This window comes from Zootoca vivipara, chromosome 16 (genome assembly GCF_963506605.1).
Source record: "Zootoca vivipara chromosome 16, rZooViv1.1, whole genome shotgun sequence".
NCBI lineage: Eukaryota > Metazoa > Chordata > Lepidosauria > Squamata > Lacertidae > Zootoca > Zootoca vivipara.
Window position 1 is genome coordinate 21,767,593 of NC_083291.1, and position 25,942 is coordinate 21,793,534.

General features: G+C 45.7%; 1 protein-coding gene across 1 annotated transcript in view; it reads left to right on the plus strand.

The window, feature by feature from the left end:
* The first annotated feature begins 679 nt into the window (after nucleotides 1-679).
* The window catches only part of PRAG1 (PEAK1 related, kinase-activating pseudokinase 1), a 97,337-nt gene continuing 72,074 nt past the window's right edge, over nucleotides 680-25,942 (plus strand). The window contains exon 1 of the mRNA XM_035140797.2: nucleotides 680-1,097. The gene's annotated coding sequence lies outside the window, so the exon portion shown is untranslated. The remainder of the gene's footprint in view (nucleotides 1,098-25,942) is intronic.

Here is a 25,942-nt window from a genome sequence, read left to right on the forward strand (position 1 = left end):
GAAGAAGAAGAAGAAGAAGAAGAAGAAGAAGAAGAAGAAGAAGAAGAAGAAGAAGAGGAGGAGGAGGAGGAGGAGGAGGAGGAGTAGTTTGGATTTGATATCCCGCTTTATCACTACCCTAAGGAGTCTCAAAGCAGCTAACATTCTCCTTTCCCTTCCTCCCCCACAACAAACACTCTGTGAGGTGAGTGGGGCTGAGAGACTTCAGAGAAGTGTGACTAGCCCAAGGTCACCCAGCAGCTGCATGTGGAGGAGCGGAGACGCGAACCCAGTTCCCCAGATTACGAGTCTATCGCTCTTAACCACTACACTGTATGAAAAATACTACTTTAATTATTTTGTAGGAGACATTTCAGCTAGTGTGGGTTTTTTTTTTACCCCTGTATATCTAGTTAGATGCGCCTATTGGAAAGTCCTTTCCCACAAGTATTAAAAGCTGCATTTATCCTCCTCTGCACCTTACAAATAGCACCACTGACACTTCTACACAACCAGCAATAGGAATGTAAGCCTGCAAAGTTCAAGTCAAATACCCTGAGCTGAAGACTGCCTGGCTGAGTCAAGCTTGAGACATTGTTCTGTGATTTATTAAGGTAATTTGAGTTAATGTTTCACAGCAGTGCATTTATATTAATCTAAATGTTGGGTGTGGGGGAGTGACAGGTTGCAAAAGATCCCTTATCAGCCTTTCAGCTCTGTATTCTATGAGGATTCTTGTATTTCCAGATGCCTTGTCATTTTCAAGGATTCTTCAGCTCCCCTTTGCAAAACTCTCTGCAGAGTCAGAGGGGAGTGGTTAGAGGGAGAAGACTGGCAGGAGGAAGAGTCAGAAGCTGAAGAGCTAACAGGGCTTAGTGAGCAGGGAGAGTCTGTGGCAGAGAGAAGCCCAGAATCAGAAACTGAAGCAGGAGAAGAATCATGGAAACATAGAGTTGAAGGGAAGCTGAGAGGCAAAGATGGTCCAGGCTCATGAAGAGGCATGAGGGTCTCCCCACTTGTCTGAGGATATACCAATGACTGGTACCTAGCCCAGCGTTGCTTCCTTGAGTTCAGGTCCTGCCATGATGGGCTGCAACCACCGCCCACCCTGAGACTGGGTAAGTAGCCATTAGCAGCCAATGGCACGAAGTGAGGACGTTCATAAGATAAAATTTCTGTCTTGCTGGGTGTGCACATTCCAACATTGGGGGGGGGGGAAGCCATTTTGAGGTACCTTTTTATTACCTCTCTGTGATATGTGCATTATAAAATACGCAGGCGCATGTACATCCAGCTCAGGGATGTCTCTCGGCTTCAGGCGTTTTCATACTGCCTATGTCAGGCATCCCCAAACTTCAGCCCTCCAGATGTTTTGGACTACAATTCCCATCTTCCCTGACCACTGGTCCTGTTAGCTAGGGATCATGGGAGTTGTAGGCCAAAACATCTGGATGGCCTCAGTTTGGGGATGCCTGACCTATGTGCTGGCTATTGCTGATGGGGAGTTGCACTGCTGGCTGAGACTGGTGGGAGTTGTAGTCCAAAGCATCTGAATGACACCTGGTTAACCAAGGCTGCTGCACATTTTCCCAGGCTTATGTGGGAATGACAAAGGTGACTGCAGCAGCAGTCATGCTTGGTGAGGAAATTCATGAAAGGAATCCCAAGTCTCCCCACTGCATCAACACAGCAAATATAGAAATCCTGTCATGTGGTATTGAGGGTATCACCCCTTTAAAGGAGCTATAAAATTTTTTAAAGAATAATTATTAACAACACACCTGGAGATTATGGTGACAGTTTTACACACACACACACACACACACACACACACACACACACACCAACACTAATTTGAGCAACCAAACACCGGGGTTATTTGTTTCTTCTCTATATTGCCTCCAGTGAATAATAACACAGAGAGAATTTCCCCTCATGAGGTCTCACATTATCTTTATTTCCCCCCCCCCTTTGTTAGGAAACACGTAGGCTGGAAGTGTTTGCTTTTCCTCTGTCCTTATCGTATTTAATTAAAGCTCTTAAGAATGTTTCTGATAAAGTAGTGAGTAGACTATTCTGTGCCTTACGCAAACAACAATTCTCCCACAGCCGATGCCTTAAGAAAAGCCTTGGTGAGGGGGCGAATGCTGCAGTTTGAAAGGGATTAATGGGCAGAATGTGACTTGTCACTTTCTAGCCATTATTATCATTATCCACGAAGGCTATTTCCATCAAGGCTGGCTCCCAGTTAAATTTTTCTCATTCTTGAAGTTCCTGCCCTCATCCTTTTAATCTGCTCTTGCTGGCTTGTAGCAGCTTCAGCCTGTGGTATGTTTGTGTGTGGTGGTCAGCCAATGTTTGCAGCCCAATCCTAGGTGTGTTTTTATGCTGAAGGAAGTCCCACCATGTTCATTGGAGCCAACTCCCAAGGAAGGGACCGTTTAGGACTGCAGCCTCTGTTTTGAAATACTGGCCTCCTTGGGCTTGGTGGGTCAGAATAATTAACAGGATATTGTTTTATGCATTTGCCAGAAGAGAAGGCAAAAGAAGACACAGGTTTGTGTAAAATGCACACATACTAATTTATCTGTATAGGTGCAGATATAGAAATAATTACTATGGGAAGGATTCCAGCAGTGAGTCCCCTCAGCAGAAGCCATGCAAAGCAGACTCTCCAAGTGTCCCTGTTTTCCAGGGGCAGTCCCGGATTTACAGAAGCCATTACAGTTTCTGATTTGATCCCGGAATGTCCCGCTTTCCCTTAGGACATCCCTATTTTCATCGGAGAAATGTTGGAGGGTATGGAATAGGTTGTCCCTATTTTCATAGGAGAAATGTTGGAGGGGACATTTTTGTTTTCATCGGAGAAATGTTGGAAGGTATGCAAAAGGGCTTACACTTGGGCAGCTGGGCTTCCCACCCTTGCCTCCCCCTGTGCACTGACCAAGCCAGCAGTAAATCACACTTTGCAAGCTGAAGTTAACTCTTTATTAGCAAAACAGGATCTGCACAGGAGTGTCAGGCCTTGCCCCCATGAAGCAGTTGCTGAGGCTAAAGATCCCTGCCTGCCCACAGCCGGCTATGTCTCCTCCCTGTGGCATTCTTGCCAAAAAGTCTGCTGGGCCCACTGGGTTACAAGAACCAGAGAGGCAATCTGCTCGGAACAAATGGGATCATTAGTAACAGGAAGAACACGCCTTGCTAAAGTGTGCCTGTTAATGTTCCTAGGGTATTTGGGTGTGTGTGTGTGTTGTGTTATCAGATATGCTTCTCTCCAGCCCCCACCATTTGCCACTGAAGCCTGAGGGTCAGCATTCGTAAAGTTTATGACACTAACCCTTTATCTGTTTTGGCAATCAGCTGGCTCCTATTCTTTGTTTGTTGTGAAAACAGAAATTTTTTTTTTTCCAAGCAAGCTTGTAAGTAAATGAAAGAGCCACGATTGTTCTCAGGTGGGGTGCTTTCTTCTTAATGGGCTACAGAAAAAATGGAGGCAATGAAAAGCATCTTGCTGCCCAAAGCAGAGGGCCACTCACCCTGGCTAGGCCCAATGCCTTGCTGCACTATTCGGACACCAATTCCTGCGTGTCATAGCAGCACCTGAAACAGGTTGCTTCGTCTTGCTGCGTGGCAGGACTGCCTAAAAGGCATTCTAACTGTGCAGTCCATTGCTTGGGCGGGGAGGTGGGCTGAAGGCAGCTAATTCACCAGCATGGGGCAGGGGGGCGCAGCTGCCCCCCCAGAAGGCCAAACCGCAGGCCCGACTAGGGAAGCAAATACCCTGTGCAGGCTTGTTGACATGGGAGGGGAGGGGGGAGGAAACGCTGTTGGTGCCGCGGCTCCTCTGCGGCGGCTCCTCCTCTCAGCCCGCCCTGCCTACATTTGCACCAATCCCCGCCCACTAAAGCCTTCGCGCCTCCCAATGGAAAACCTCTCCTACCAAAGAGTTCTACTGGGCTGGCAAGCAAAGGAGACACGGCTCCCTGCATTGGTTGCAGCCGCTGCCGCGCTCTGCCTCCCGGTAGGCTGCACTGCGATCGTCGGCGCCGCGGGTCTCATCTCTTCCCCAAACAATATTTATCTGGCCCTCCAAGACCCTGACAACTTTGGTGGTGGTTCAAGAAAGAAAGAAAAATGACACAATGCTGATATAGGCAGAGGACAGCCCCCTGATGGAGAGAGGCAGATGACTCCTTGCCCAGTCATCAGATTGATCACTTGATGAGCGGAGATTGAGAGTGATAACTCCATTCCTTGACTGATTTGCACAGATCAACTAAGGCCAAGGGAGGTTGCCTGCCTCTGTGTGTGTCTGTGTGTTCTATGTGAGTGTATGGAGTCACCATTTGCTCTCCTACTTTTAAGGCTTGCCAGGTTCTGAGAGATGGGTCTGGAATGCTTTCTAATGACAACGTGGCAGCCAGCTGCTGCTGCAGCTCTGCCTGCTCCTCCTCTCCCATTTTTTCCCAACTTTCCCCCTCATCTGCCTCTGAGCTGTGACCTCCCGCAAACCACTGTTGTATACTGTACTGTCTTCCTCTTCTTCCTCCCTGGAAGGATCAGGATGGGGAGGTGGTCTCCACCACTCCTCCTCCTCTGCCCAGTCCCTGACAGCCAGCAAAGTAGCTGTGCACAAGGTGGCCATGTAGGAGTCACAAGCACCTGATTGGCTAGTACCTATGACATCTTGAGTTTCCTATACTGCCCTTGTGGAACTTTGCACTGTGAAAAGTTAAAATGGCAGCCCCCGAGTGGGGTCTGGGAAATTAAAATAACAACTCACTGATCAGAGTACTGCTGTTGCCCACCACAGCTACCAAATAAGGCCAGCGAAGACACTCGAACTCAGGACAAAAAGGAGAAACATGCTAAGAGGAAGGCACATTTGGCAAACCCTCACCATGATCAACTACCACCCAGAAACCTATGTCCCCACCGTGGAAGGACGTGTGGATCCAGAATTGGCCTCCACAGTCACTTATGGACTCACTGTTAAGACTGTGTTCATGGAAGACAATGCTACGAGTGATCGCCAGAGAAGAAGACTCTCTCAATTACATAAGAACAAACATACTTCTAGGTTCATTTTTTTATTCTATTGTTAAAGGAAAAGCCAGTAATGGATATATTTAGAAAGCAGGGTCCAACCTACTCCTACCAGCTTCAAGCTATTCCTTAGATGTAGGTGAGGTTATTTCAGAAGGGCTATTCGCTATATGAAAGGGTTGTTTGCTTCTCTCTTTCAGACCAGCTTAGGGTCATGATGTGAATTGTGTGACTAAGAATTTTGATGAAAACAGCTGCTTTTGTCCTTCCTCTCAGCTGGCCGCAATCAGAGAGAGAGAGAGAGAGAGAGAATGTGTGTGTGTGTGTGTGTGTGTGTGTGTGTGTTTCTTGCATCTCACTGCCCCACAGCAAAGAGAATCAAGAGGAAATATTCTCTTTGAAGTCTTTGTGCTGTGTGCTTTATTTTAAAAAAAAGTCTTAAGGCAGCAACGATGTGTTCTTCAAAGAAGGCAAGCCAACTGGATATAAAAAGCACCCATCTTCTCCTATAGCCACCTGTGCAGCAGACCACATGAAATTTTTACCAGCGAATTCTAATCAAAAAGTGCTTCTAAGGAGCATCACATGGAATGGAATGTGTGTTGGGGAGGGAAGGAAATGTCTCTTGAACAGAAATTCCAGTGTATAGAAATGCCGGCTGGGTAATCTTGAAGCCACGGCCTGAATAGCATCTCTGTGCTAATTCCTCTGTCCTCAGAAAGACAAAATAGAGGACTGTATTCCAAGATCTGGTTAGTTATTTGAAATCAATATGTGAACTTCAGCCTACTGCTCCTGGCCACCCGCCTTCCTGCCCATTCTGCTTCCTCCTCAGCTCTCTTCAGCTGCCTATTCCCACCACTACTCCCATCATGGAGAATCATGGAGAGAGGATCATCTTGGATCCTTTGCCTTTCTTGGTCCCTCTTTTGGCCTTAAAGTTGTTAGGAGATTCCCCCATTCCCCTCACAGGGCTACAATTCTCAGAGTTCCCCATGCAAAGGGATTGATTGTTAAACTTATCTGGAAATTGTAGCTCTGTGGGGGAATAGAGGGCCTCCTATTTTTTTTAAGGGCCTCCTATGCATTGAAAGCACTGTGAAACAACTGTAAACAGCAATGAATTCTGGGAGATGTATTTTTTTTAAGGGCGCTGAGTGTAGCTCAGCGCCCTTAAAAAAAATACATCTCCCAGAATTCATTGCTGTTTACAGTTGTTTCACAGTGCTTTCAATGCATGGTGAGAAAATGTCCCTTCCCTACCACAAAATTACATTACAATGTAGTTAGTGGAGAGGAGTAATAATTCTGAATCACTGGTACTTTCTTGGGGATCTGATCAAAAAGAGCTGCTCTGTACGTTTTTGAATTTTTTAGCCCCTCTTTTGCATTTTTACTGTTCTTATATTGCAAGCTTCTTTGAACGCATTTATGTGGGAAAGTGGGAGCCAAAGTGAAGTAAATCCATAACAATTCACTTCGTATCTCTCTTGGAAATGCATGTTAAGGGTGAAATGATAGGTCATGAATAACTCAGATTACCTCAGGTATGCTCACAGGGGCAAACCTTGGTTACGGCTCCATCCTTTTTTTGGAGCCAGCTAAAGCACGAGCCTGGGTTTGGATGACACACTGACTAAACCAAACCATGGTTTCTCACAGCACGGCAGCAAAATGGTCAGGGAAGTGGAACAAAGTTGTGACAATCGCCTCTCTGGAAGCCCACATGCTTGTGGGTTCGTGATGTGAACCATAGGTGCTAAATAAAATTTTACACGCTCTTTCATGACAGGTTGGCCACTGTGGGTGAAGCATACATAATCGTGCCACAGTTACCTCAGACAGTACTCAAATGGTTACTTATTTTTCAGTGGTTACCCCAGTGTTATACCTATGAATTAAGGCTTCTCTCACACAACAGGGAAGGGGATTGCTTTGTTTGTTTATACAGCCTCTTTGTTGTTGTTACAGCTAAGAGCTACCACCACCTTGTGTTTACCTCTTTGTTTAGCCATTTAGAAATCTCTCCTTTTGCTTAATGAGCAGCAGTTGCTGAGGTTGTTAGCGTATCTTCAGAAGGAATAGTGGTTACATAGTGCTAGCTGCCATTCCTACTGACTGTCAAGCTGGTCCCAGCCTGTGGAATTTCCTAAATACATTTTCTCACCAGGAGGATCCTGTCTGATCATTCCAACCCACTCATTACATTTCCTTCATCCTTTGGTGTTGAGATGATACAGAGGCCACAGGAAGTGAGGAATCTGTATTTTGGATGTGCATATTAAGCGAAAAAAGAAAAAAGTATATTTAAGCTGCTTTATATAACAGCCTCATAAACCTCCCAATACAGAATAGTCATTTGAGAACTCTATAAGGCCTAAGTGTAAAATTTAAAACATTGCACTGTGCACTGGCATTGTGTGTAGTTTGAGGGAAGATACAAGTCTCCAAAGGACCATCTTCTCTCCAGGGTGTGTGTGTGTGTGTGTGTGTGTGTGTGTGTGTGTGTGTGTGTGTGTGTTTTCAAGGTCACGAATCCCAGCTCAGCATATTTCTTATCCACTGCAAGTTTCAAATTGCCAGTTGCTTGAGTGATAAATACTGTTTATATAATTGGATTACCAGCTCCTGTTTGTCATTCGCTCATCTTGCAAATGTTCCTTTTGGCAAGTAGTGCTTGACTACCTGGGACTTGATGTAACACGGGGAGGGGGGGTGGGAAGTATACAAAAATACTTTGATGTGGCCTGTAGCTTCATTTGAAGCAATCAAAATGGATCCAGTTCTTCAAGGGACTGAACAAGTCCTTACCCATTCATTTTCACTTGAGAGAATTAAGATTCTGCCTGTGAGTCTCCTTCATCTGTGCAGCTACTTTTCTTTCTCACGCAAGTAAGAAAGAGGTTACATTCCGTGCCTCGTCCGCGCCAATTTTCTCCCCTTCTTTGATGATGTTCATTTAAAAATAAATGCAAGAATGCTGAAGATTCTAGCTGTGCAAAACTACGGTAGGTGTTAGTACAGAGTGAGGCTCTGCAACTTCCTTGGGAGCAAGTCTCTTTGAACTTAATGAAGCTTGCTTCTGAGTATTGGGCTGCCAGGCCACAGACGTCAAAGGGTGGCAGTAATTTTCAGAGATAACTCACACAGGGCTGGCCTAAAACATTTTGGCACCTGAGGAGAATCTCAAAATGGCACCCCGCTTCCCTGGCGGGGAAGAAGAGTTGAGTGAAGATCTATATCAGGAAAAAGGGGGAAATGACAGAAGAAGAAGAAGAAGAAGAAGAAGAAGAAGAAGAAGAAGAAGAAGAAGAAGAAGAAGAAGAAGAAGAAGAAGAAGAAGAAGAAGAAGAAGAAGAAGAAGTAGTTTGGATTTGATATCCCACTTTATCACTACCCGAAGGAGTCTCAAAGCGGCTAACATTCTCCTTTCCCTTCCTCCCCCACAACAAACACCCTGTGAGGTGAGTGGGACTGAGAGAAGTGTGAGTAGCCCAAGGTCACCCAGCAGCTGCATGTGGAGGAGCGGAGACGCGAACCCGGTTCCCCAGATTACGAGTCTACTGCACTTAACCACTACACCACACTGGCTCTCAAGATGACGCCCTTCTTTGGGTGCCACCACCCACTGAGTTTTTCTTGGTGGAGGTGGTCCCCGTGACATGAATAGGATATACTAGATCTACACAACCGACTCATTTATATTAGCTGTAAAAACATTTTGTTTATTTTCCCAGGCTGCTAGAACAATGCTCTTGCATACAGCCCTTCTGCTTCGCGACGTCTGTTTCTGATTTTGATTGATGTTGATTGCATTACTGTATAGTATTATGCTGTGAGCCACCCACAGGACTCTTTTGTGGAAAGGCAGGATGCAAATCTAAACATAAATGTAAATAAACAGTACGGTGCCCTTCCGCGAAAGATCCCAGATGACACAGAAGAAGGATGGAGTGGAGAAAAACAATAGGTTTCCCTTTGAAAAGCTTCACCTCTCTTTTCAAGGCTCCAGCATCCCTTAATTTATATACTGAGAGATGTGCCTCCTATTTCCAAAGCTCTAATACAGAAGGAAGAAGCCAAGAGCAGTTGATGTCTCCTTAAATTAGGAGCAGCGTGGCATGAGATGACTCAATATTGACATGGTTCCTGCTTCCATACAGCTGCTGCCACAGTATTTTTACCAGCAGTGAGGTCTGTTCATAGTCTCGACATCATCCATATATTAATATTGTTACAAAAGGTGCCTCCCCCTCTCTCTGTTGAGCGGGGGCAAGAGTCCCTGGGGTTCCAGGCACTCACCCAAGATCTGTGTTCCTTTGGAGAACTGAGACCCGGCAGAGACGGTTGTAACTTTAAGAAATATGGTTTATTCTCCCATTCACACCTTCAGTCTGCATGGAGGGAGTCCAGATCTCACAGCACGGTAATTTCAAGAGGTGCTTTCTCCCCCACAGCAGTGCAGCCATGGAGTCTCCCGGCCTGCCTTCAGCCAGCCTGACCAAAATGGCTCCCAGTCTTTCTTCTTCCTCCCAGAACACCTTGCTCAAAAACTCTCTTTTCCTGTCCACACCCAATTACCCTGGGCAACCTTCCAATTCACCTGTCTCTCTTCACACCTCGGGGCAAGGAGGAAGGACAGTTCTCTTGCAACGCCTCACCTTATATTGTTTCTTAATGGTCCTAGCTTGGCCAGGTCATTTTACATAGGCTAGTCCAGGAATTCCTCTGCAGCCTGTATTTCTCCCTTCACACCCCAAACAATCAAAATTCTACCATTTATTAATTTGTAGGGTTTAGGGGAGTCCCCCCCCCCCAACAAAAATATATATAACAATATACAAGAAACATACGGCTTTGCCCTGGGAACAGATATACAGTTCTACCTCAGCAATGGTGGTCTTTAAAATGAGTTTGGGGAACCCTGAGGTTCCTTCAAAGCTTAACAGGGAGTTCCCCAAAAAGAAGGAACAGCAAGATAAGCTTACTGGAAAGATAGCTTTCAGTACAAAATCTTCCACTGCAACGCAGAGCCACAGTGGGTATTATCTGAACTAGGATCTGAACACACAGAGTTCCAACAGGCCTTGTCAGTGCCCTGCATGTTCGCCCCCTAAGGAGAAGTCCAGCAACACAAGGGTGCCGATGGCAGATGTGAGGAGGAGATGCCACCCTATTTTGTGGAAATATTTACAACATCTAATTAAGCTTGGCTTTAGGAGGCTGCACCGTATGCACTGGTTCATGCAAAGCCTAATGAACTTCTGGAATTCATTAGTAGGTTGGTGGCGGCTGCTAGTTTAGAAGCCGTTTTAAAAGGATTAGACAAATTAATGGGGGATAAATGTATCTGCAGTTATTAGCCTTGAGAGCTGAAGGGAACATCTGTGTTCAGAATACAGATGGAGAAGAATTTTATTAGGTCCACATTTTAAAGAGAAGCGACCTGATTAGCACCTTCCAGATTTATACATGGGCTGGAATGCAATTATGCTTAGAATTTTGCTGTTCTGCAAATTTTGAAATACAGTTCTCAGCTAAAAGATGTACCAAAATGCACTAAAATGTGCATTTTAGGATAAAATAGATTTAGAAATGCATAAAATAGTATTTAAGTACATATTTTGTGATAAAATACATATTTGTAAAGGTAAAGGGACCCCTGACCATTAGGTCCAGTCGTGACCGACTCTGGGGTTGCGCGCTCATCTCGCATTATTGGCCGAGGGAGCCGGCGTCATATTTAAGCATGTACTGGTAGTTAAATACAATTTTCCATATGGTCCATTAATCTGCCATTTGTCCTTAATGCAGATATATCACCAAATCGACTTATGTGGCACAGACTAAAAACAGACTGATCTGTACATCCTGAGTTCAAAAGCCCTGTATTTCTAAAAATCACATGGGGCAAGCAGAGGATAACTGTTGCCTTCATATCCTTGTTACAAACTGCCCAAGATATCTGTCAGAGCACGGCTGGAAACTGAAAATTATGGACTAGATGGATTCTTGGTATGATCTTACAAGGATTATCTTGAATTATTATACAGTATTAGTTTTAGATTTGGATGTCCTGGTAGTTTAAAATGTTCTGTTCTGCTTCACCTTTGGAAACAGTGTATATTAATCTGACCTTAGGAGGACCAGAGAAATCTGCTACTCTTACAGCATTCTCTTTTGCAGATTTCCACAGAGTTAAGCACCCAGCTATGATCAACAATCTCATCCACTGCTACTACCCCACAGTTCTGTTTTTTTGATAGGTCCACAAAATCCTCATGTTGAATATCCGATTTTACATGCAAGTAAGCGGGTGGCGCTGTGGGTTAAACCACAGAGCCTAAGGCTTGTCGATCAGAAGGTCGGCGGTTCGAATCCCCGCAACGGGGTGAGCTCCCGTTGCTCGGTCCCAGCTCCTGCCAACCTAGCAGTTCGAAAGCACATCAAAGTGCAAGTAGATAAGTGCAAGCAAAGTGCCAGCAGGAAGGTAAACGACGTTTCTGTGTGCTGCTCTGGTTTGCCAGAAGTGGCTTTGTCATGCTGGCCACATGACCCGGAAGCTGTACGCCGGCTCCCTTGGCCAGTAAAGCGAGATGAGCGCCGCAACCCCAGAGTCGTCCGCGACTGGACTTAATGGTCATGGGTCCCTTTACGTTTAAGTATTTTTCTAAAATTATATGTTCACTAGACAATTATATGTTGTCTAGTACTTACCTTTGCAGTGGAAGTAATTAGGATCCAGAATACGGCACCAATGTCACAAAGAAGCACAGAGGTGGTTATCTGATAACTCAAACCTTTGTTGCTGACAGGTTATAATAATCTGGCTCGGATAAAGAGATCTTTGTTGAAATAATCAGCACCACCCAGGTAGGTACACATACTTGTTTCTTGGTCTTGGTGTTGATGGCCAAGAACAAGAACAAAAAATAAAATTAAATTCTGCTGCATCTGCGGTCATGTGTCCTCAGCGAAAGTGCTTGATGACTCTTGGTAATGAATAAATGGAATATTGGAAGAATGCTTAATCTGCGAAAGTAAATAAAACCAGCCAGTTAGGTCAGAATTGGATCCTGTAACTTCAGTTACCTTCATGTAATGACAAAAAATATTGTCTGAACACATACAGCTGCCTACACACTATGCCTTTAGCGCATATTCAAAGCACACCATTTTCCTCAAAGAATTCTGGGCACTATAGTTTGTTAACTCTGTGAGGGGGGAATTGCAGTGGCCAGAATTCTTTGGGGGGGAATGTGCTTCTAATGCACTTTAAAAGTAAACTCTGCACACATCCTAAGTAATCATTTATTCAACAGGCCTACTGTGTAATGATTACTAGTCGAGAGGGTAGGATTCCTTTCTTTACCATGCCAGATTCAGCTGCCTCTGCAGTAACTGAATACAACCCAAGGTTGGCCTTTCCCAACCTGGTGATCTCCAGATATTTTAGACTAGAACTCCTATCGGCCCCACTAAGCATAGCCATGCTGCTTGGGGCTGATTGTTGTCCAAAACATCTGGTGGCAGAAACTCCAGCTCCTGGGGGCCAAGCACTCTATTTTGGGGGCGGGGGTGGGGTCCCCAATGCCCCAAAAGTTCAGAGGCGAAGCACGGAGTCGAACATGGCGCAGCTCCAGTGGCCGGCTCCTTCTGTTCCTCCTCCTGCCACAGAGGGAAGGAGGGTCAGCACCTCCCACCAGGAGGAGGTGGAAGAGGAGCTGCCGGCCATTGAAGCCACGCAGCTTCCGTGTTCGGCTCTTCCCCCAGCTCCTCCCAACATCCTGACATCATGCGTGTGATGTCAGCCCCATTGCCCTTGCAAGCTGACACCTCTGTCTAGCGGGCACCAGGTTGAGGAAGGTTAATCTAGATTTCGAAGCCATGGGGTGCCCTGTCCCAGGCAAGACACTGTAATAAAACAATCTGATGTTTACCTGGAAGGAAGTCCCACTGAATTCAGTGCAGCTTCTTGCCTCCCCTGCAAGAAAAGTGCATAGGACCGCAACATTAATTTCTTTAATATGATTAAATATTAAATGGTACATAATTAAAGATTATTGGGAAAGATTGAGGGCACTAGGAGAAGGGGACGTCAGAGGACAAGATGGTTGGACAGTGTTCTTGAAGCTACGAACATGAGTTTGACCAAACTGCGGGAGGCAGTGCAAGACAGGAGTGCCTGGTGTGCTCTGGTCCATGGGGTCACGAAGAGTCGGACACGACTAAACGACTAAACAACAACAACAACACATAATTAAATGTTATGCTAAATTCTGTTAGAGGACTCTGGATTCTTGGTTTCAAAACCACAACGATTAAATAATAGTATCAAACTTGTCCGTTGCTCCAAGTCACTGGCAACAAATTTAAAACACACATGCAAGTAAAAAATACATTGCAACCGAAGCACATTTACACAGAGCATCACACACACCCCATAACAGCAGCAGAAAGCAGCCAATTGCCATTGTCGTTGAGCACTAGACAAAAGCAGCATTGCCCCCTCATTTCTGAAGATATATTTTTATCTTGGGCACCAGTTCCAAGCCATTCTGTTTGTGGGTTTTTTTTGCCAGCTGTGATCAGGAATGCTGTCTGAAGCAAATGACAATAATTGGGATTTGCAAAATGGCCAGTTCTTTTCAAAAAGGGAAAATGCGGCACAAAAAGGCTCATCTGTTTATGAACCAGCCCTCCAGGCCCTTCCAAGTTAACACATGAAGACAAGAGTTTTTATATGACACAGCTCTATTTGGGGGAGACTCAATGACTTAATGGGGGAAAAACTTTCCCTTTTTACGCTCCTTTGCACCATCCTTTGGAGGCCGCCCGCCTAACAAAGCCCTCCTATTGTGAGAGCCATGCTGGCGCAGCTGCAGGTGTCCTGGTAGCGACTGCAGGACAAAGGCCATTTGTTAATCAGCCGTGTCACAAGGCCCGTGGTCCACTTCTCCAGGCATCACCACAGCCTTCAAAAGCAAAATCTACACATTCAGTCAAAAGACCTATTCTCCAAGAATTTCTTAGCAAGTACTGTCCCTGGGGTATGTGTATATAAAAGCAGGGGTCTGTCTTTGCCCCAGTGCCCAGATCTGGCTCCTGGTCAGCTTGGTGATTCTTTGAAAGAATCTGTGTGGAGACTGTTGAGGCATTAAGAAGTAGGGGGTTGGCTTCCTCTTAGCCCCTTTCAAGATAAAGAACCACCATCAAAACACTTTTGAAAGTGAAATTGTTAAAGGGCCATGGCCCTAGAATGGATGAATTATACCAAGTTGACGTTATTCATTGAGTAATACTACATTAATATAAGGGACCCAGGTGGCGCTGTGGTTAAACCACTGAGCCTAGGGCTTGCTGATCAGAAGGTCGGCGGTTCGAATCCCTGTGACGGGGTGAGCTCCCGTTGCTTGGTCCCAGCTCCTGCCAACCTAGCAGTTCGAAAGCACGTCAAAGTGCAAGTAGATAAATAGGAACCGCTACAGCGGGAAGGTAAACGGCGTTTCCATGTGCTGCTCTGGTTTGCCAGAAGCGGCTTTGTCATGCTGGCCACATGACCTGGAAGCTATACGCTGGCTCCCTCGGCCAATAATGCGAGATGAGCGCGCAACCCCAGAGTCGGTCACAACTGGACCTAATGGTCAGGGGTCCCTTTACCTTTACCTTACATTAATATTATATTCATTCAGTAATACTCAGTAATATTATGTATTCAGTAATAGTCCATAATGTTATAAAAAGTTACAGGTAGGTAGCCGTGTTGGTCTGAGTCGAAGCAAAATAAAAAAATTCCTTCAGTAGCACCTTAAAGACCAACTAAGTTTATATTTTGGTATGAGCTTTCGTGTGCATGCACACTTCTTCAGATATCTGCATGCACACGAAAGCTCATACCAAAATATAAACTTAGTTGGTCTTTAAGGTGCTACTGAAGGAATTTTTTTATTTTGTTATAAAAAGTGTTGGTTTTGTGTGTGTGCACGCACACTTAATTGTAGGTTGCTTCAAGACTTTTGGGTAACATTTGGCTAACAACAGGTAGGTAGCCATGTTGGTCTGAGTCGAAGCAAAATAAAAAAAATCCTTCGTATCTGACGAAGTGTGCATGCACACAAAAGCTCATACCAACATAAAAACTTAGTTGGTCTTTAAGGTGATACTGAAGGAATTTTTTTTATTTGACTAACAAGTCAAATAAATAGCAACAGCAAACAACATATTGCATTTTTTCTAACAAAATCAATATGGCATACATGCCGCACTTTTATCTTCAGAATAAAATAGTCTTGGCACCCACCTGAGAGGTGCCGGAACAGACTTCCGACTGAAAAAAAGCCCTGGTCTTGTATAATCTCAGGTTTGTTCATTATCTTACCAATATTTGTATTATTGTCAGCACTGGTTGGTCACTTGGCACAGTAACCATTTTGATTTTAGCTATCTATAGCTGTCTGTTCATTTTTTACATTATCTTTCCCTCCGACCTCAATCCTCCTCTCCATTCCCTCAACCCACATGGTTATGCACTCCTGACAGTTTAGGACTTCACATCATGCGCCTGATGAAGTGGACTTTGGCCCATGAAATCTTACGTGCCATAATGACATTGTTCGTCATTAAGGTGCCACAATGGTTGTTCTTGAAAAGTAGGCTAGGCTGAGAGACAGAGTCACTGTGGGTGGATTTGAACCCAGGTTTCCCCCCGTCTAAATCAGACGCTATAAACACTGCACCACACTAGATAGAAAGCATTTTACTTAAGGTGGTTTACAGCAAAAACCATGAGAACATTGTCATAACAATGCAGTTGAATCATTTAAAACCCAACACAGCAGAGTCAGCAGAAAAGTGGCTTTGAGTCAGTGATTTTAACAGTGCCATGGGTTTGGCAAAATAGCTTCCTCCCTCAACCTAAACCTTGGGTAGAGAGAGTTGCATCGCCAGCCCTCCACCGTGGACAAGCCCCTGCTGCAGGCAGCCACTTCCCAAATAAATAGCAAAGAATCCATGTTGGGGTGAGGATGGAGAAAGAGGTCTGCTTGACCACAGCTGCCTAAATCCATGATCTGTGCACAGCTGCAGGGAAATGGAAGTGTCTCTAGAAAAGTTCCACAAAGTCCACACTTGGGTAATACCTTTATTAGGACCAAGCAAAAACACTCAATGTGGCAAGCTTCCGAGTTCTCCACAACTTTTCCATAATTACCTTACACACATTCTACATAATCCAGGCAGAAGCCACAGTTGCCTTCATATGCAGCCTCGGCCGTCAGCCGAGGCGGGGGCACCCTGTTAGGCAGGGGGCAGGGGGCACCCATAGGCTGACAGCCGAGGCTGCATGTGGGCTGTAATAACAGGCTCTGCTGTTGAGCTGCTTTCAGTCTCTGAAAGTATGCATTGTACAAAATGCATTTTCAGTTACCGGTATATTACTTTCCAAACATTTTAAAGGACCCGTTTGAGAAGCTCAAAACTGCAGCACACAAGGGTGCTTCCAGACAGCAGTTTGGTGTGGAATTGGCGCTGTTCATGTTCTAAAGCAGGGGTAGGCAACCAGGCCCGGCTCTAGGGGTAGTCTCGGTGGCGCGGGGCGCCAGGCCGGCAGGAGGGCGCTGCGCCCACCCACCAGGGCGGGGGCGCCGGAGCGATCTCTACGCCACGGCGCCAGGGTGCCCAACTGGCTTGAGACGGCCCTGTAGGCAACCTCAGGCCCATGGGCCGGATGCGGCCCAATCGCCTTCTCAATGCGGCCCGCGGACGGTCCGGGAATCAGCGTGTTTTTACATGAGTAGAATGTGTCCTTTTATTTATAATGCATCTCTGGGTTATTTGTGGGGCCTGCCTGGTATTTTAACATGAGTAGAATGTGCGCTTTTATTTAAAATGTATCTCTGGGTTGTTTGTGGGGCATAGGAATTTGTTCATTTTTTCCTCCAAAATATAGTCCGGCCCACCACATGGTCCGAGGGATGGTGGACAGGCCCACGGCTGAAAAAGGTTGCTGACCCCTGTTCTAAAGTAAGGGACGCAGGTGGCGCTGTGGGTTAAACCACTGAGCCTAGGGCTTGGCGATCAGAAGGTCGGCGGTTCGAATCCCCACGATGGGGTGAGCTCCCGTTGCTCAGTCCCTGCTCTTGCCAACCTAGCAGTTCGAAAGCACAAAGTGCAAGTAGATAAATAGGTACCGCTCCAGGGGGAAGGTAAATGGCATTTCCGTGCACTGCTCTGGTTCACCAGAAGCGGCTTAGTCATGCTGGCCACATGACCCAGAAGCTGTACGCCAGCTCCCTTGGCCAGTAGAGAGAGATAAGCACCGCAGCCTCAGAGTCGTCCATGGTCAAGGGTCCCTTTACCCTTATGTTCTAAAGTGTTTTGCATTGTCTACCTGATGTTGCTGCCATCAAGGAAGAAAAAGAAAGGTTGTCCTTTTTATTCATTTAATCTGGATTTACCCATTCCATGGAAAGTCAATGAACAAAAGTAACCTGTTAAGCATCAACAGTAATTGCTGGTGGAAACTTTCGGAAAACTTCCTTATACTGAGTCCTTCCTTTCGGAAACTTCCTTATACTGAGTCAGATCATTGGTCTGTCTAGCTCAGTGGTTTTTACCTTGATTGGCAGCAGCTCTTCAGAGTTTCAGGCAGGAACTCTTTCCTATGTGGAGAACCTTACAATGACATTATCTCAAAGAAAAAGAAAAAATACAATTCCCATACTCCCCCCCCCCCACATGACTTCCCTCAACTTCCTCTTCTGGTTCTTTACATATTAACTTCTCCTGCTTATTTTATTATATGTTAATATTACATTCTTTAGATTAAATATTGTTCTATTATTCTCCTTCTTATACCATAATTGTTTTCAAATTGCCTCTTACACTATTATTTCCCAATTTTTACATCTCAGTCTCTATGTTCGTTTTGTTAATTGTCTGTACTCAAACCCTGCTTGTGAGTTCACTTCTTTACAATGTTTCTGTAAGTACAACATAAATGGTTCCCAGTCTTTTTTTGAATTCTCTATTGTTTTTGTCTCTAACTTTCCCCAGTTAGCTTCACCATTTCCGCATAGTCCATAATAATAATAATAATAATAATAATAATAATAATAATAATAATAATTTATTATTTATACCCCGCCCATCTGGCTGGGTTTCCCCAGCCACTCTGGGCGGCTTCCAACAGAAACATTAAAATATACTAATTTCTTAAACATTAAAAGCCTCCCTAAACAGGGCTGCCTTCAGATGTCTTCTAAAAATCTGGTAGCTGTTTTCCTTTTTGACATCTGATGGAAGGGCGTTCCACAGGGCGGGCGCCACCACCGAGAAGGCCCTCTGCCTGGTTCCCTGCAACTTGGCTTCTCGCAATGAGGGAACCGCCAGAAGGCCCTCGGAGCTGGACCTCAGTGTCCGGGCAGAACGATGGGGGTGGAGACGCTCCTTTAGGTATACTGGACCGAGGCCATTTAGGGCTTTAAAGGTCAGCACCAACACTTTGAACTGTGCTCGGAAACGTACTGGAAGCCATCAGTTTGTCTTGTCATTCTTCTTTAGTTGGTATCTTGTCATCTTTCCATTTTGGGGCTAGTAACATCCTGGGACCTTCTGCATGCAAGTCAGATGCTCTGTCACTGAGCTGTGGCCTTTCCTCAGTTTTGGCAAGTGGTACGTCATGTGCGTGGTGATGTCTTGATTGGCAATCTCTTATCTTATTCCTCACCACCTAAATACATCCTAGCTATTTGCTTTCTGCCAGTATAAACAATTAACGTGTGCCCATTTCCACTGACTGTCCTATGCTGAAAGGTAAAAGGTAAAGGACCCCTGACAGTTAAGTCCAGTCGCAGATGACTCTGGGGTTGTGGCGCTCATCTCGCTTTACTGGCTGAGGGAGCCGGTGTTTGTCCGCAGTTTTTCCAGGTCATGTGGCCAGCATGACTAAGCTGCTTCTGGCGCAACGGAACACTGAAACCAGAGCAGCGCACTGAAATGCCATTTATTTATCTTCCTGCCAGAGCGGTACCTATTTATCTACTTGCACTTTTTGGCGTGCTTTCAAACTGCTAGGTTGACAGGAGCTGGGACCGAGCAACGGGAGCTCACCCCGCCACGGGGATTCGAACCGCCAACCTTCTGATCGGCAAAGCCCAAGAGGCTCAGTGGTTTAGTGGTTTAGACCACAGTGGTTTAGACCACAGCGCCACCCGTGTCCCTGTCCCATGCTGAAGGCTTGCCCAAATTCCAGCAACCCAGAATTCCAACAATTCCTTTTATTGTCACAATAATCCTGTGAAGTACCTGTGAGGCTGACCAAGATCACCCAGTGAACTCCAATGACTGAGTAGCAGCTTGGATTCAGGAACAAGTTCAACACGCTTATTAAACCCCACCACCTCTGATTGATGGCTTGGTGAACTGAGGGTTAGGCAAAGGACAAGGGATGTTTGTGAAGCTCAGCTTTTCCTCAGAACTTGCAATTGTTTAGCAAACTTTTGGTTCCTTATACAGTGGTACCTCTACTTACGAATAACTCTACTTACGAATGTTTCTACTTACGAACGGAGCTCCGTCCGCCATCTTGGATGCGGTTTAGATAGGATTTTTTACTACTCACGAATTTTTAGATACGGTTGCTTCGACTTACGATATTTTTCTCCCAGCAGGTCACTTTGAGACTCTTGTTAAAAGCAATGAGTAATATCTTAACAACAACATACACCAAAAAGGACATAAAATCCACTTGTTATTCATATTAATAATATGTCACGAAAGCACTTCAGCAACAACAACACTGGGATTCAATCCATACAATTTATTTTGCCCTGTCTTGATAAAGGGTTCCATGGAGATGAGCTATTTAATATTCATAAAGCTTTCTGCACACAGATGTTAAAGAAAGGCTCGAGTGATTAATTGATTGGCCACTGTTGAGCTAGCGTGTAACTGGAGAATTACCTTTGTTAGAGTAGATTCAGAAGCCATTGGAAGGTTTTGTCGGGAATCTAGTAAATAAAAGATTCCCATGTCTTAATGACACAGTAGTGTTATTGTGCCCAGTGGTTCAACAATTTCTCTGGAGAACTAAAGAAAGGCAAAAATGCAAGATGCGATATTTCTATTTCAGCATCCTTTCCGTGAGAGAGATAGGGAAGATTTGCCATCGTTGTTACACCATCGTAGTGGCAGCCACAAAAGCCAAATAATAAAGGGTGATGTGGGGAGGTGGGCATTAAAGAGATTTCAAATATTGATTCTTGAAGTTAGGGAGTTTAATTGTCATGGCTTCACCCAGAGTGCCAGGGGAATGGTAGCTGTGTTCAGAGGCAGAGAACTCTGCCAGAGGTCCCAGCTCCTATACAACAAATAAACAGGTTGGAACCACTTGACACTCTTGGCTCACTCCCCAAAAATTTCCGGGAATTGTAACTGTGTCATGATGATACATATCCCTAAAAGTTTTGAGAGCTGAGTCACATTCTTTTTCTTTTCCTTTTCCTAGAGTGAAATTGAAGGCACACTTCGTTCCTACTCCCCCCCAAAAGGCTTTACATTTTTAGAGTGTGCAAAATAAATAGTAATGATGATGATGATGATGATGATGATGATGATGATAATAATAATAAACAACTTTTATTTGTATCCCGCCCTCCCTGGCCAAAGCCAGGCTCAGAGCGGCTAACAACAAGTAAAAATAGCACAGTGTAAAAAACCACACCATCAATTACCATATATACTCTTGTATAAGCCAAGTTTTTCAGCATATTTTTAATGCTGAAACAGCCCCCCTCGGCTTATACTCGAGTGAGGGTCCCACTTACCTGTTCTCCAGTGCAGTGCAGGAAGCCTGTCGGAGGAGCCGCCAAGCAGCCTGGAGCGCAAGGGCAGCGTGCGCTGGGATAGGCGCCTCACGCACTTTGTAGCCAGCGACTTCGAGCAGCAGATGCGTTGCAGTGCCTCGCCGGGCTCCGGCTGCCTCATCCCCACCGTGGACCCCATGGCGCTGCAGGACCTGGCGGCTCTGGCCCTGCAGGCAGCGGCGCAGGTGCCAGGAGAGTCTGGGCGAGGCGGTGGACATGAGCATCCGCTCCATGTACACCCTGATGGCGCGCTGCGAGAAGCTGGACAAGACGATGCAGCCGGTTGCCAGCCTTGGCCCGGCATATCCGGGACATGATGTGCCGGAGAGCCCCTTGAGCTGGAGAAACTCAAGGGGCTCTGCAAATAGGCCTTGCAAGTCTCACTTGGTGCCTGGCGCAGAAACAAAGTAAGCTGGTTTCCAGACAACAACTCCTCTGTCCTCGGCGCCGGTGGCTTCCCCATCAAAGCCCCTCTGGCCTTTTTCTCTGTTGATCTCAGGACAATTGCATAGCTTTCTCTTAACCAAACTTTTGTTCGAAACTGTGCAAAAATTTACCAGTAGCTGCTGCATTTCCCACCCAAGGCTTATACTCGAGTCAATAAGTTTTCCCAGTTCTTGTGGTAAAATTAGGTGCCTCGGCTTATATTTGGGTTGGCTTATACTCGAGTATATACATTCTAAAATCGATTCAGAATCAAATTAATGGCAACCATTGGGTTAGCGTTCTATGAGGATTACAGATGGAGGGGGGTCAGACTGTGCCTTGGCCAAAGGCCTGGCAGAACAGCTCTGTCTTGCAGGCCCTGCGGAAAGATGTCAAGTCCCACAGGGCCCTAGTCTTTTGTGACAGAGTGTTCCACCAGATTGGGGCCACAGCTGAAAAAGCCCTGGCTCTGGTCGAGCCCAGCCTAACCTCCCTGTGGCCCAGGATCTCCACGATGTTTTTATTTGGAGACCGTAAGGTCCTCCGTGGGACATACCAGGAGAGGCGGTCCCGTAGGTACAAGGGTCCTAGGCCATATAGGGCTTTAAAGGTTAAAACCAGCACCTTAAACCTGATCTTGTACTCCACCGGGAGCCAGTGCAGCTGGTATAGCACCAGGTGAATGTGATCCTGCGGCAAGGACCCTGTAAAGAGTCTGGTCGCGGCATTCTGCACCCACTGGAGTTTCTGGGTCAGTCTCAAGGGGAGCCCCACGTAGAATGAGTTACAATAATAAAGCCTGGAGGTGACCATCGTGTGGATCACAGTGAGGTCAGGGTGAGATATGTAAGGATCCAACTGCTTAGCTTGGCGGAGATGAAAAAATGCCGCCTTCGTTATAGCTGCCATCTGCGCCTCCATAGAAAGGGAGGTGTCTAAGATTACACCCAAACTCTTAACGGATGGTGCTGGCACTAATTGCACCCCCGCAAGAGATGGGAGTTGCCCCCCCCCCAATCCCATATCGTCCCGACCCAGCCAAAGGACCTCTGTCTTCGAAGGATTTAACTTCAACCGGCTCCCACGTAACCATCCAGCCACAGCTTCCAAAAGTGAGAATTACTCTAGGGCAAGCCCCTGTTTTGTGCAATTTCCCCTAACTAGAAGGAAGGAAGCTCACAGGAGTGATTCATGCAGCATCTCAAAAGGAGACACCTCAGAGGGCAGGTAATTCTGCTACACCTCTGTATCAGGAATGAGGCAAGCTCAGATCAGCGCATGCAAAGAAACAGGGGGCCGCCTTTCCTAAGGGCAGGTACTGTGAGCTCACAGAGCTTTTAACTACTTCATTAACTTATTTTATTTGTAATGATGCACTAGCAGTTTATTATGCATGGCACACTAGCATTCCCCTGCACATAAGTTTGGGAATTTCTGCCTTATATAGTTCTGCCTATAGTTCCTAGAAGTAGGCATGGATGAATCTGTTCATTTTGGTTTCTATCTGTTTCTCAATTTTCCCGTCTTAAATTCAGTTCTCCGTTTTTCTGCAGCACTTAAAAAAAAATTGTCATGAAAATTCATCAGCAGTTTATTGCGACTTTCTCTTAATATGTTGTATGCAGTTTGGGCTCCCATGCAGATTTTTGCAAGCTCTCTTCCCTAATATAATGCATTTTTCATGTTATTTTAACTAATGTATGCATTTTAATGCACAATTCCCTGTAAGATAATTTCCCCTGGTTGAATAAGTGCTTTGCAACATTCAGAGAAGTGTGAATTTCATAGGGTAGTTGTGTTCCATTCACGAATTGGTTCGATGAGTACAAATAGGTAGTCTTTAAAATACAAACAAAATCAAATCCCTCCCCCCATCTCTACCCAGGAGTACTTAGTTTGAAGCAAACCCTGTTGAACTGACTCAAAACTGGTTTAAATTTGTAGTCTCAAGAGGCAGCTGGCAACTACATTCCCATTTACTCCCCCCTCACACCGCCCTTGTTCTTTCATCTTACTCATTTGCAATTGCTTCCAAAATTTGCCCTTCCAGATAACGAAGTACAAAAACAAGGTTTTCTGTTCTCTGGTCCCATGTGGTTGTTGCGTCTCCCTGAAAAATGGCATATGAATCAGAAAATTTTATTTTTAGGTTTTGCTAAAACAAGCAAACTCTCTCCTCTTACTACTGACATGCCCCTTTCCTTCCTGCTAAATTTCTAGGGAAATACTGGGTGAGTACATACATACAATGACATAGATTTCTAACTGTGAAAACTACAGTAGAGCGGTACCTCAGGTTAAGTACTTAATTGGTTCTGGAAGTCTGTACTTAACCTGAAGCGTACTTAACCTGAAGCGAACTTTCCCATTAAAAGTAATGGAAAGTGGAATAATCCGTTCCAGACGGGTCCATGGAGTACTTAAATTGAAAGTACTCAACTTGAAGCGTACTTAACCCGAGGTATGACTGGACTGCCTGTTTTCAAGGATATTGTTCCAAAGGGAGAAGGTATGGGTTTATAGGGTGTTCATAGTTACAGCAGCAATTGAAATTTTAAATAATAATGACAAAACATCGATTTCCTTGCAACTGCATGTTTGCATAGAAGGCTACAAATATTCCTCGATTTAATAAAGTGCTATCCTTGCATCAGTGGTGGGAAAAAAGGTGAGGGGGGGGGAGACTCTTGAAAGAAATGCTAGGTCCCTCCAGCTGTTGTAGGACTACAACTCCCATCATTCTTAGCTAGCAGGACCAGCGGTCAGGGATGGTGGGAGTTGTAGTACAACAACATCTGGAGACCCAAGTTTGAGAAACACTGTGTGATATTGCATTGGTGGAGGTAGGGAGAGTTGACAAAGGAATGCTGCACGGGGGGGGGCATGCTAGGTTGTCATGAATAATTTTGGATTCAAATGGTGTTTGGGTCGGCTGTTTGTGTGCTTTTGTATTTTATGATTTGATTTCCCTTGGAGAATGGTGTGGAAGGCAGGGCTTTGTGTCATATCTTGGATATGCCCGCAGGAACGGTGGGTGTCAGATGTGAGAGTAGAACAGCATCCATTGTGTGCAGATACTGCCCGGCCGTTTTGCAGTCTTTGCCCCTGAGCAAGTCATTTCCAGAGCACTGAATTTTTATGGGGGTGAAATCATGGCTGTTGCTATGAGCCATCTACATATCCAGTGCAATGGCAACGAGAAATTGGCCAGGAGGGCTGAGACAAATTTCTTTTTCTTTTTTGACATTTTCTTAAATTAAATTTTCATATATACATTAAAAAAACCATACAAACATATCAATCTCCAAATATACAATCATCAAACACATATCTACACTTAAAATTCCATCCTCTACCTCTGTACCTCTATACCAGGCATCCCCAAACTTCGGCCCTCCAGATGTTTTGGACTACAATTCCCATCTTCCCCAACCACTGGTCCAGTTAGCTAGGGATCATGGGAGTTGTAGGCCAAAACATCTGGAGGGCTGCAGTTTGGGGATGCCTGCCCTATACCCTCTTGAACCCAACTCCCCCTCACCTGTGTGTGATCTCAATGTCCAAATTTTTCTCATTGTTGTGTTATATCCACGTTAATCCTCTTATTCTGTATTTATTTTCTTATTTGTTCACCCCTGCATGTTTCACATATTATTTATGAACAATTCAAATCCGGAACCATATTTTTTCATATATTCCTTTACTTCTTCCCATTCTTTAATTACACTCTGGTTTGAATTACTCAATTGCCGTCAATTTTGCCAGTTCCAAGAACTCACACAGTTTAATCTGCCATTCTGTTAACAATGGGATTTTCTCTCCTTTCCAAATTTTGGCAGAGACAGATTTCATATCACCGCCTGTGGGGCAGCCACCCAACTAGGAACAACAGGACCTGCTGAGGCTAGGAGTCACCAGCTGTTGCCCAGGCAAGGAAAGAGAAGACGCCCCAGCCCCAGCCTGAGCACTAGGCCTTGCTGGCTCTAGTGGCGGCAGAAGCAGATGAGCAGGGTTAGACCCCTGAGCATGCCTCTGCCCCACAACGCATGCAGTGGAGGGGCGGAACAGAAAATGGCAACGTGGTCCATTTCTGCTTCTTTGCCAAAGCTGCCCTCCGCTCCTTCCCTGTGAGGAATATTTTCCCTGAGTCATCACTTTCTCAGGAAGGAAGAGGTGTGCTTTCCCCCCACCCCTTTGCCAATTCCCCACTTCCTCCTCCTTTCCTGGGATACAGGAAAGTTTCCGAGCACAGTTCGAAGTGTTGGTGCTGACCTTTAAAGCCCTAAACGGCCTCGGTCCAGTATACCTGAAGGAGCGTCTCCACCCCCATCGTTCTGCCCGGACACTGAGGTCCAGCGCTGAGGGTCTTCTGGCGGTTCCCTCGTTGTGAGAAGCCAAGTTGCAGGGAACTAGACAGAGGGCCTTCTCGGTAGTGGCGCCCGCCCTGTGGAACACCGAGGGCCTTCTGGCGGTTCCCTCATTGCGAGAAGCCAAGTTACAGGGAACCAGGCAGAGGGCCTTCTCGGTGGTGGCGCCCGCCCTGTAGAACGCCCTCCCCAGCGCCGGCTCTAGGTAGACCCCCGGTGGCGCAGGGCACCATGGCGCCGGCCCGCCAGGAGAGCGCCGCG